Here is a 13,729-nt window from a genome sequence, read left to right on the forward strand (position 1 = left end):
GGAGTTAACAAATAAAGGTTTTGCAAGACCGAGTTATTCACTGTGGGGTGCTCCAGTACTTTTTGTGAAAAAGAAAGACGGGTCGATGAGATTGTGTATAAACTACCAATAGCTAAACAAGGTAACTGTGAAGAACAAGTACCCCTTGCAAAGGATCGATGATTTGTTTGATCAGTTGAAGGGAGCTGATAAACTGTAATTTTTACATATTTTTATCCCATGCTTAGAACATTTTATGGATGATTTTTCCTTAAAATTGGTGAATTTGATACTCCTAATGCCTTAATTTCATATTTTATACTTAGGTGAGCATAGGAGAATGAAAGGAATGAGAAACGGGCCAAAAATGGAGAAAATGGGCCAACATACGAAATCAACATGGCTTGGACCTCCTCACACAGGTAGACCACATGCCCGTGTCAATTTGGCAGAATCGAAGCACAACTCACACGGGTGGACCACACGTCCGTGCCTATTTAATAGGCTTAACCACGGCCTAAAGTAATCGCACACGGGCGTGTCCCTGTCGAGCCAAAATTGAGTCCAATTCAGAAAATGTCAATTTTGAGGGTTCTTAGGCATTCTAAAACCTATAAATGCACCCTAGGGGAGGAGGAAAAGGGGGGCGACAGAGAAGGAAGCAGGGAACTCCTCAAGGAAAGCCGATTGATCCATATCAGAAGCCAGATTCATCATCAAGACTAAAGATCTCCCCTCAATTTCCCTTCAAGAGTTTTGGTTTTTCTTTATGTTTTGTATTCATTATTCTTCAAAGATGTTTACCTTTTTAGTTATGAACTAAAACCCCCAAATACCTAAGGGGAATGAAACCTAAGACCAATCTTGTTATTATTATTTGAATTGTATGATAAATATTTGACTTGTTCTTAATTATGTGTTCTTAATACTTGTTTTGGTATTCCAGGATATTGATTCAAGTTAAGCTCTTATTCAGAGGAGGAATAGACCCTATCTCAGAGTACATTTGTAATAATTAAGCGAAGTTGATTGCGTGCCTAGAGATAGGTGACAAGATTTTGCCGAATTATGGTGAAACCTAATAAGGGGATCCATAGATCGAGTTAATGCAACCCTAGGGAGTTAGTTAGAAAGAGATTTCAATTATTCAACCTACGGTTAGACATTGTTAGTCTCGAGAGGGATAATAATATAACTTAGGGATTTCTACGGATCAAGTCAAATGAATAAATCATCCCATTTAGAGTCAAATAACAAGTGAAGTCTAGGTGGATTTTTCCTTAGGTATTGTCTTAATTCAATCGTTTTTCCAAAAGTAATTCCCCAATTCTTTTTTATGTGATTTCTTAGTTTAATTAATTAGTTAGATAAACAAAACCCTTTTATTTTTAGGCTACATCATAAAAAAAAGTTAATACTAGTACTTTTAGTTCCTTTGGGTTCGATAATCCGGTCTTCCTAAAGCTATACTACTATTTGATAGGTACACTTGCCTTCATCGTGATAATAGTTAGTTTGTAGAACGATTCATTATAAATATTTAAAACCTATCACAAATATCATGTATCAAGTTTTTGGCGCCGTTTCCGGGGAACTAACATATTAGGAACACTCGATTTTTATTACTTTAGCCATTTACTTTTACTGGAATTTAAATTTTATTTTAACTTTTATTACTAATTCTTCTTTTTCCCTTTTTCCTGGTAGGTTTTTATAGTTTATGCCTAGAAGAAACACGTCAGGAGCATTACTTGTTTACAGTAATATTGATCGCACAGTCCGCAGAAACCAAAGAGAAATAAGGCGAAGCTTAAGATACATAGAGAACAAGCAAGAGGATGATACTTCAACCATAACCGAGGAGATGGCTGAAAACCAAGAAAATTCACTACCTCCTGCGATTGTTGTTAATCAAAATCCTGCTCCGTGCACTATGTATGATTATGCTAAACCTTCTCCAACAGGATCTGAATCGAGCATAGTTAGACCTACTGTAGCTGCAAATACTTTTGAACTAAAACCTAACAAAATTCAAATGATACAGCAATTTGTTCAGTTTGATGGTTTGCAAGATGAAGATCCCAACGCTCACTTGGTAAACTTTTTGGAACTATGCGATACATTTAAAATTAATGGTGTTTCTGATGACGCCTTTCGCCTTCGGTTATTCCCTTTTTCTTTGAGAAACAAAGCTAAACAGTGGTTGAATTCGTTACCATGGGGGTCAATCACTACTTGGGAACAAATGATCGAAAATTTTTTACTAAAATATTTTCTGTTGGCTAAAATGGATAAATTACGTAATGATATCTCTTCTTTTGTGCAGATGGATTTAGAGACACTCTATGATGCATGGGAGAGATGCAAAGACCTTTTGCGAAGATGCCCACACCATGGGTTACCACTCTGGCTACAGGTTCAAACTTTTCATAATGGCCTGAATCCTTCGACCCGACAGATGGTTGACGCAGCTGCTGGCGGAACCATCAATAATAAAACACCTTATGAGTTTATAGAGGAGATGTCACTAAATAACTATCAGTGGCAAGTCATGAGGACAAAGCCAACAAAAACAGTCGGTGTTTATAACATTGATTCGGTCACCATGCTCTCTAATCAAGTAGAACTCTTGAATACGTAAATTGATGGTTTTCTTAGTTCTTCACAGGTTCACCTAATAATGCAGTGTGAAGCAAGTGGAGGTCAATATCATAACAATCCTTATAGCAATACTTACATTGCAGGTTGGAGGAACCGCTCAAATTTTTCATGGGGAGACCAAGGAAATCAGAGACCACCTCCAGGCTACAAACAACCACCCTACCAACAAGAAAAGAAGCCAAACCTTGAAGAGATGCTCTCAAAGTTTATATTGGTGTCGTAAACTCATTTTCAAAATACCGAGATAGCACTTAAGAATCAACAAGCATTGATCCAAGCGCTCGAAACTCAGATTGGACAACTTGTCAAGTTGATTTCTGAACGACCACAAGGTAGCTTGCCAAGCAACACAGAATCTAACCGAAGGGAGCAACTCAACGTGATTACTAGTCAAGATGAGGAAGGGTTAGTCACACCTGAACCAGAACCAAGGCAAGAAACTGAGATAAGCAAAGGTAAAAGTGAGGTAGACCACAATGAGTAGAAACCGGTAAGTACAGAATATAAACCTCGTGTGCCATACCCTAATGCGACAAGGAAAGACCGCTCAGATGAACAATTTGGTAAATTCCTTAAAATCTTAAAAAAATACATATTAACTTACCGTTTATTGAAGCTCTATCGCAGACAACAAACGTAATGAAACTTTTAAAGGACATTTTGGCAAATTAGCAAAAGTTGGACGAGGCTTCGCATGTGAAGCTAAATGCAGTTTGCTCAGCTATTCTACAAAATAAGCTACCCAACAAATTGAAAGATCCAGGGAGTTTTCCAATTCCTTGCTTAATTGGTAGTTTAGATGTTAATACTGCATTAGATGATTTAGGGGCTAGTATTAACGTCATGCCTTACAAAATGTTTAAGCAACTAGGTCTTGGGAAACCTAAACAGACTAGGATGAGCATTCAATTAGTAGATAAAACTATAAGATTATAGCGGTATTATTGAAGATGTGCTAGTTAAAATCGATAAATTTATATTTCCCGTTGACTTCGTTGTTCTAGACATAGAGGAGGATAGCAACACTCATTTGATTTTAGGAAGGCCCTTTTTAGAAACTACTAGAACGATTATTGATATTGGCACAAGTGAGCTCACACTTCTTGTGGGAGACGAAACAATCACCCTTCAAGCTCGCAGTTCTGGCAACACATCAAAAATTGAAGGTGATTATCTAAACTATTCTACTAAAACTAACAATATGGTGTACCCTACTTTGCAGGAAATGAGTTTGAAGGAAGTACATGAGCCATTTTCAAGCAATAGTAGAGGACCTATTCATGAAGAATGAAGGCTACAAATCAAGGAGCTAGATGAATGGCAGACACATAAATCGAGAACACACGATAAACCAAAACTATGCCAGAACAAGCTCAATACTTTCCAAATCAAGTTAAGGTTGGAGATAAAGTTTTATTAGATGCCACAGATCCTCACATTGTCACTACCAAACCGAATGAACAAATCTCTCTTGCGGTACTTAGCATTTTTCCATTCAGTATAGTCGAGGTAAGGTGCTCAAAGATGTCAGTGTATGAAGTTGCCGCATGAACTAGACGAGAGGGTGGTGGTGGCTGAGTCGGTGGGTCCTCATGACGTGGAGGGACATCATCAGTAATGTCCTCGTGGGCCTCCTTCTCAGTGGATTGGGTGAGACGGTACTGAGGAGGGAAGGTTCCATGTAGTTTCTCGATCATCCTCATACTTAGCATGCTCGAGATGCCCTGTGGGGACATCTGGCCCATGAGAGTGAGGGAGGATGATTGGGTGCTGTGTTGAGGAGCCCGAAGTGCCGTGCTAGTCGAGTCACGTAGCGGCCAATTGAGATGAACCCCATCCGATGTCACTCCATCTGATGTTGAATAGAGAGGGTAATGAAATAAGCAAGGTCTATGATGTGCCCGTGTGACAAACACCATAGAAAGTAGGCACTGTGACTGTTGACGACGCCAGTGCTCTCTCTCCTTCCTATTAACGTGTGAGCCAAAATGGCGTGTAAGTACCTCAGACATGGAGGGAGAGCCGATGCCTTGAAGCGGCTAGGGTTAGGGATTTTGGGTGAAGAAGATGATGAATAGTGAAAGGTATTTATAGATTTTGGGGACACACGTCCTGGGGAAAAGTGAGACAAGTAGACTAAGCCGAACTAGTCATCTACATTTTAGATACCGAGGTAAGTTGTATGTAAATAATACAATTACATCGTATTAGATGTGTTTAAATTGATATAGCATAAATTTCTTGTTTGTGGAAATGATTATGTATGATGAATAATGAGATAGAAAAACTCCTGTTCGAACCTTAGGAAATAAATCGGGTATTCATGCCATGACATTCGTGTTATTTTGTGTGCTAGTGTAAGACATGTCTGGGACATGGATTAGCCACATTATGAGAGCCACTGTAAGACCATGTCTGGGACATGGCATTGGCATTGAGAGGAGAGTTAGTGTAAGACATGTCTGGGACATGCATCAGCCTTGAGACGTAAGCCAGTGTAAGACATGTCTGGGACATGCATCGACTACGAGATGTGTCAGTGTAAGACCATGTCTGGGACATGGCATCAGCATGGATATGTGAGAGCTAGTGTAAGACCATGTTTGGGACATGGTGTCGGCCTCGATTTCGATAGTCAGTATAAGACCATGTCTGGGACATGGCATTGGCATTATACCCTATGTTTGAGGCTTAGTGAATATCCGATAGCTTTCTAAATGGTTCAATGGTGAGAGTATGTAACACCCCGAACCCGAAACCGACACCGGAGTCGAACACGAGGTGTTAACTGACTTTAACCCCTTATAAAATTTATTTTCCAGACACTGCCCAATCTGTGTACTAGTCGTTTTAAAAATCATATCTTGAGTTTCGTAACTCGAAAATCAGTTTTGTAATTTTTCCCAGAAACTAGACTCATGATCCCATCTATGTATTTTTTTCTAGAATTTTTGGTCGGGCCAATTAGTACAGTTTATTAGTCAAAGTCTCCCATGTTGCAGGGGTCGACTACACTGACCTTTGCACATTACGACTTGAATATCTCCCTGCACGGGGCTTCAATACTGATGCCGTTTATTTCTATGAAAACTAGACTCAGAGAGAAATCTATACATATATGGTACGACCCCTAATTATCTCTGGTTAATCTATAATGAATTTCCAAAGTCGGAGCAGGGAATCCAGAAACAGTTCTGGCCCTGTCCCACAAAAATCTGATTATCTCTTAATATACTGCCCATATGATCTTTTCATTACTTCCTCATGAAAACAGACTCATCGAGCTTCGATTACATAATTTATTCATCAATTAATTCCACTCCTACTATTTTTAGTGATTTTTCAATCTCATGACATTGCTGCTGCCAGCATCTGTTACGAAAGTAACTAGGTCCATTTCATGCCTACCCTTGATCCAACTCAATCGAACATTCGTGCCATTTTCGCATGGCTTAAAGTTTACATGCCAAAGTTCAAACACAACGTAATAGCTTATACATGCCAAAATGTTCTTCTAAGCCAACTAAGAAGAAAGTACCAAAACTTGCTATCCGGTGTGATGACTTCGATGACGACCTGACCCCGCAAAAATAGATGAGTCCAAGCAACCTATAATGGGTGACAAGGAAACACCGAGTGAGTTTATAACTCAGTAAGTCATAAGCAATGTACTACCATCCATCAATAACATTATCACAAGAGGAAACAAAATGGAACGAGACAATTTACTCCATCCATACCGAACCATACCATAGTTCCTCCCACCTATCGATTCAATTTCATATCAATTCATGCATTCACATTCCATATACTCATCAATAGGACATTGAAGCATTTTCACAAATCAATTTATTTTCGTTACAATCAAACGACTAAACGGCCTTTCACCCATCCTACGATAAATTTTATGTACGTGACTTCAAGTATATTTGTCACATAGGTTCAAACTTACCGGGCTCAACACCAAGTATAAGCATAGCACCTATTAGCCATGTACTCAGGACACTTACCCGATCCGCTGTCCGCGATCGACTCAATGGTGTCGCACACATAGTGTCCATAATGATTCACGAATGTATATTGAGTCCGCACACTCAGTGCTATATAATCAACTCGCACACTTAGTGCTACGTAATCAAATCGCACACTTAGTGCTACATAATCAAACTCGCACACTTAGTGCCGCATGGTCAATTCGCACACTTAGTGCATCATATTCGTTTCGCACACTTAGTGCAACATAGTCAAATCGCACACTTAGTGCTGTACAATTTAATCCCGCGCACTTAGCGCCAATCTCATGGTCATAAATGGTTATACCCGCACGTTTAGTGCCGAGATCAACAACTCAGTACATCTTACCTCTTTTCTTTTCATTCAACAATTTCATCATCACATACGTACATGCATATATATATATGTCTATTTATTCATTCCATTCAGCATCAATACATAAACATTATGACCATTTGAAATAATACCAACTACATGCTTAACGACTTACCTCGTGTTGGGTAAGACGGTTCCAACTCGGCTACTCGATGACCTTTTCTTTGCCTTTGCTCGATTCACCTCCTTTAACTCCTTGAGCTAAATCAATAATTTAACTAGTTTAACCACTACGATTATCACCAAATAAATCACATTCAATTAACACTACCCATTTACATATACATCAACTATCAAATTCTCACTCCTTAGCTAATGCCGAATGCTTATATAAGCCCTAAGTCATATTTACACATTTATCAACTTTCCAATTCAACTTAATACCAAAAATTAATGACATTTAAATAGCCAACTCAATTTCATCCTTAATATTTCTTATAACAAAATTTATCAAAATTCAATAAGAAATACATTAAATTCCATGACCGAATTTGCATTTCACCATAATAGCCACTTGCCCTAAAACAATTAAGCCACAATCATTTACTTTACCTAGCTTAGACTTAGATTAATAATTATCTAAATTATTTAAACATTCAACACAAACTCTTCTTTAATTAAGCACATATTCGGCAAGGAAAAATGGTAATTTAGCAAACCTTAGTTTAACATATAATTTGTTTATAACACATTTTAAGCCTTCTTTTCATGCCGTCAACTCAAAACACATACATTACTCAAATATAACCAAGTTCATATTCGGCAATAGCATCCAACATGATAGCCGATTCTTTCTACTTAGCATCTAATGCATACATATGATCATTTGTTTGGCTCAAACGCCCATCCACCATGATTCGTCCAAATTAGTATGAAACAACAGCCATATTCTTTATTGACTACTATGGCCGAAAGCTTTATTCATTCCCAAAATCAAATTTTAACATAAACTTTTTACCTTAGTTTAAGCCTAGGATGACCGAGTGGTGTTTCTCCCCTATTCTTCCTTCACATTCGGCTTAGAAGAAACAAAGATGAACACTTAGTTTTCTTCACCCATCCCCCCCTTCTCAAGCTTCAAGTGACCGAATGTTTTTGCCCCAATTCTTTCTTTCAATCCGGCCAAGAAGAACCAAAAAAAACACAACTTGTTTTTCTTTCTTCCTTAGAACATTCGGCCAAGGGGAAATGAAGAAAGATGGACACTTTTTTTTTGTTTTTCCTTCTTACTTTCACGGCAATGGGGAGGGGAAGAAACAATTACACACATCCTTTCCTTTTTCCATTTCTTTATTTCCCCATACTTCTTATTATATTTTATCCTACATACCTCACTAGGCCAACATGTTCCCAACATGTTTCCACCCATAGCATGGCCGGCCACTACTTATTAGGAGGGGGAATTTAACATGCAAGTCCCCCCTTTTTTCCCACATGCACTAATAGGTCCTTACGCATTGACCTATCACATTTTAAAATTTTCTCACATAAGTCCTATTGACTTAATTCACATGCAATCGACTAAATCGAAGCTTGAAATTTTCACACATTCATAGTTACATATTCTAGACAATAAATATCACATTCCAACATTTCGGTGACTCGGTTTAACGGTCCCGAAACCACTTCCCGACTAGGGTCAATTTTGGGCTGTCACAGAGTAACAGTTCAAGTTAGACGAGAAAAGTATAACCATATTATGAGTGGTACTGGTACCTATTTGAAATGTAAGAGACGTGAGCTCAAAATATATTATGTGAATTGTATTAGTTAATGATGAGTAAGTTGTACTTATGCCTACTTTTGTAATATGAGCATGATGATGAATGGTAAAGTTGTTTTTATATTTATTTGCATGCAACTTACTAAGCTTTACGCTTACCCTATTTCTTTCCATTTTCTTATAGTGACGCCCAATTAGCTCATGGATCATGTGACAGCCCAAAATTGACCCTAGTCGGGAAGTGGTTTCGGGACCACAAAACCGAGTCATAAAAATAATAAATTGCTATATTCTATGCTTATTATGTGTGTGCATGAGTATGTGGAAGTTTCATTCTCTAATTTTGCCAATTGCATGAGAAATTATTAAATAGGGATCAATATGAGACATGGTGAAATATGATAGATTAATTTTAAATGGTTTATTAGTGCATGTCAACACAAGGGTGGACTTGCATGTCAAATTGCCCAATTTTCTTTATAGTGGCCGGCCAAGATGGGTGTTGATGGGCAAATATATATGTTTAATTAGTTATTAAAATAAGAAATAGCATTATGTGAGAAAAAAATAATATTAGTGAAATAAAGTAAAGAAAACAAAGAGGAAGGAAGGCTCATCTTTCATCTCCTTCATTGCCGAAATTGAGAAAGGAAAGATTGAAAAAAAGAAACCAAGGCATTCGGCCATGGCTAGTTCAAGGGAAAGGTATGCATTGTGATTTTAGTCTAATTGATGTTGAGATTAAGTTGATAAGTGTATAGTCTAGTTAACCCATAGCTAAATTCATGAATTCATTGTTGGGAGATAAGAATGGAAGTTGCCGTATGTATGGGTATATATGCACTTTGGAAAGGAGATTTTTGGGTGTTATTTGAGTTCTCTTTATGTATGTATGTGCATGAGGATTCGGTCATGTTATAGATTCATGTTGAAAAATGTTAATGATATATGTGTCATATAAATGTACTTGTGAATGAACTTGAGAATATCTAAATTATAGGTTGGAGGTGCCGAATGTAGTGTTGGATGAGTTTTAAAGCATAAAAATTTAGGTGACTAGAGGTTAGTGAAATTCGGCCAAAGGCTTGTGTGCTAGCAAAATCGGTATAAATGTTGTTCGATGTGTTGAATTGAGTAAGTTAGAGGTTGGAACACTTAAGGATTTGGCATCTCTATGACATTAGATATAAATGTATGAAAGGCTAAGTTTAAGTAGTAAGGCCGAATAGGTTATAGATAAGGCACTTGTGAGTCTTTGGCCAAGCAATTGACAAATTAAATTAGAGTTCTTGTGACGTATAATGTCAAGTCTAACTTGGTATATTTGGCCACCTAATTAAGTACATCGGTGGTGTTGAATGTAATCTTACACATTCGGCCATATGGGGTAAAAATGGGTCGAGTGTTCATGAGATGAAATTAGGTGTTTAAATAATGTTATAGTTGACATTGTGCATATATACATGCATTCGGCCATCTAATTGAGTCTGAAGGTGGTGTTAAATCTAATTGTGATGCCCATTCCAAAGTATATATATACATATATATATATATGTGTATATACACATAAGTTTGCCCATTCGTGATGTTACCTTTAATTATGTGTATAATCTACTAAATGGGTAATTAGTGAGGATGGTTGCCGAATATACAAACATACATGTGCATGTGTAATTGAATTATGAATGTTTAGCAAGATGGTTAAACTAGTTGATTTATTGATTAAGCTCAAGGAGTTAAAGGAGGAGAATCAAGCAAAGGCAAAGAAAAGATCATTGAGTAGCCAAGTTTGAACCGTCCTACCCAACACAAAGTAAGTCATTAAGCATATAGTTTGTATTAATTTTAATGATCATAACGTCTATGTAATGATGCTGAATGGAATGATAAATATATATATATACATGTATGTATGTGGTGATGAAAGTGTTGGATGAAGAGAAAAGAGGTGAGATGTATCGAGTTGTTGATCTCGGCACTAAGTGTGCGGGTATAAACATTTATGATCATGAGATTGGCGCTAAGTGTGCGGGTTTAAATTGTACAGCACTAAGTGTGCGAGTTTGATTATGTAGCACTAAGTGTGCGAGCTTGATTATGTAGCACTAAGTGTGCGAGCTTGATTATGTAGCACTAAGTGTGCGAGTTGATTATATAGCACTGAGTGTGCGGACTTAATATATATTTTTAAATCACTATGGGCACTAAGTGTGCGAAATTATTGAGTTAATCACGGACAGCGGATCGGGTAAGTACCTTGAGTTCGTGACTACTAGGCACTATGTTTATATTTGAAGTTGAGCTTGGTAAGTTTGAACCTATGTGACAATTATAATTGAAGTCACGTACATAAGATATATCGTGGAATAGGTGAAAGGTCGTTCAGTGATATGATTGTAACGAAAATAAAATGATGTATGAAAATGCCTCGAATATCCTATTGATTAGTATATGGAATGTGAATGCATGACTTGGTATGAGATTGAACCGATAGGTTTGAGGAACTATGGTATGGTTCGGTATGAATGGAGTAACTAGCCTCGTTCCATTTTGCTTCCTATTGTGATAATGTTATTAATGGATGGTAGTGCATTGCTTATGACTTACTGAGTTATATACTCACTCGGTGTTTCCTTGTCACCTATTTTAGGTTTCTTGGACTCGTCTCTTTTTGCGTGATCGGGCCGTCATTGGAGTCATCACACCGGCTAGCAAGTTTTGGTATCTTCTTTTTAGTCGGCTTAGGAGAACATTTCGGCATGTATAGGCTATTATGTTGTGTTTGAACTTTGGTATGTAAACTTTTAGCCATGCGAAAATGGCATAAATGTTCGGTTGGGTTTGGTTTCATAACGTTAGGTCGTAAATCTTGATAATTCGACCTTTTTATGCCATATGTCATGGTTGATTATTTTGGTGTTAAAATTCATGATATGGAAATAGTGTAGTAGGGAGATGTTTGACAATGATTAGCCTTTGGCATGGCTAGTCATGATCATAATTGGTGATATGTATGATGAATCACTAGTTAGATCAAGGAGAAATCACGAAATAGGCATAGTTGCTTTCGTAACAGATGCTGGCAGCAGCAGTGACGTGAGATTGAAAAATCTCTAAAAATAGTAGGAGTGGAATTAATTGATGAATAAATTATGTAATCGAAGCTTGATGAGTCTATTTTCATATAGAAGTAACGAAATGATCATATGGACAGTATGTTAATAGATATTCAGGTTCTCGTGAGACAGGGCCAGAACGGTTTCTGGATTCCCTGTTCCGACTTTGGAAATTCATTATAAATTAACCAGAGATAATTAGGAGTCATTCCATATATGTACAGATTCCTCTCTGAGTCTAGTTTCTATAGAAACAAACGGCATCGGTATTGAAGCTCTGTGCAGGGAGATATACAAGTCGTAATGCGCAAAGGTCAGTGTAGTCGATCCCTGTAACATGGGAGATTTTGACTAATAAACTGTACTAATTGGCCCAAGAAAAAATTCTACAAAAATTATACCATATAGATATATGAGTCTATTTCCAGGGAAAATTTACGGAACTGGATTTCGAGTTTCAGAACTCAAGATACGATTTTTAAAGCGACTAGTGCGCAGATTGGCAGCTTGCCTGGGAAATGTCAAATAAGTGGTTTGAAGTCTGTTAACACCTCGTGTTCGACTCTGGCGACGGTCTCGGGTTCGGGGTGTTACATTTTATTGGTATCAGAGCTATGGTTTAGTCGGTTCTAGGACTACCATAGCACGTATGAGTCTAGCTATACATGCCGAATGTTAATGTTTAAATGTGTGATGACTTTTGACGGTTAAAATTTTTGTTTTGATTAGTAAATGGATCCCGGTGTAGAGAGAACCTTGGCGGATGACGTTGAAAGTGTAGCGGCTGCTCCTGCACAAGGGACACCGCCTGTTGAACCTCAGTCATCTGCGAATAATCAAGGTGAGGGGGCTAAACAAGCCTTCTTTACCATGATGAATGAGTGGGTCGCGCAATATGCCCGAACCAATCCGGCTGTCCAACAATTCCCGAATTTGAATAATCCACCCCAAGAGCCCGTAATGCCATCAGTTACTGATCCTGTGAGGCCGAGTAAACCACCTGTAGACTTGATTAGGAAGCGCGGGGCTGAGGAGTTCAAGGCCATAGTTACTGATGATGCCGAAAGGGCCGAGTTCTGGCTTGATAACACCATTCGGGTGTTCGATGAACTGTCATGCACACCCGATGAATGTCTAAAGTGTGCTATATCTTTGTTGCGAGACTCAGCCTACTATTGGTGGAGGACCTTGATTTCCATAGTCCCAAACGAACGAGTTACTTGGGATTTCTTCCAAGCGGAATTTCGAAAGAAATATATTAGTCAACGGTTCATCGATCAAAAGCGTAAGGAATTCTTGGAACTCAAGCAAGGCCGTATGACAGTATCTGAATACGAATATGAATTCGTAAGACTCAGTAGGTATGCCCGGGAGTGTGTAGCTGATGAGGTTGCTATGTGCAAAAGATTCGAAGAAGGATTGAATGAAGATTTAAAGCTATTACTGGGTATTTTGGAGATAAAAGAATTCGTGACACTAGTCGAACGAGCCTGCAAGGCGGAAGAACTTGGAAAGGGGAAGAAGAAGGCTGAATTTGAAGCTAGAGACTATCGTAAAAGATCGATGGGTAAAGCTCCGTTCTCAGCTGTAAAGAAGTTCAGGGAGGACACTAATAAGTCGAGGATGACTGCGGGAATTTCCATCAGAGCACGACCATCGACGGACTCCCGAGCTACTTCGGTAGCTAGTGTGGGCAATAATCGTCTAGAGAAACCTGAATGTCCCCAATGTGGAAGACGACACATAGGTGAATGTTGGGGTAAGTCTATTAACAGGGCCTGTTACGGATGCGGTTCAAAGGACCACTTCATTAGAGATTGCACGGAGCTGGATGAGAAGAATAAAATTCCAGGTGCAAGAC

At 38.2% G+C, this 13,729-nt stretch overlaps 1 non-coding gene across 1 annotated transcript; it reads right to left on the reverse strand.

Moving 5' to 3' along the window:
• Positions 1 to 2,272: 2,272 nt before the first annotated feature.
• On the reverse strand, positions 2,273 to 2,379 carry LOC121209192 (small nucleolar RNA R71). Its single transcript, XR_005904309.1, has one exon. It is a non-coding gene; the product is annotated as a small nucleolar RNA R71 (small nucleolar RNA).
• Positions 2,380 to 13,729: the final 11,350 nt, after the last annotated feature.

Source organism: Gossypium hirsutum, chromosome A10, assembly GCF_007990345.1.
Source record: "Gossypium hirsutum isolate 1008001.06 chromosome A10, Gossypium_hirsutum_v2.1, whole genome shotgun sequence".
NCBI classification, from domain to species: Eukaryota; Viridiplantae; Streptophyta; class Magnoliopsida; order Malvales; family Malvaceae; genus Gossypium; species Gossypium hirsutum.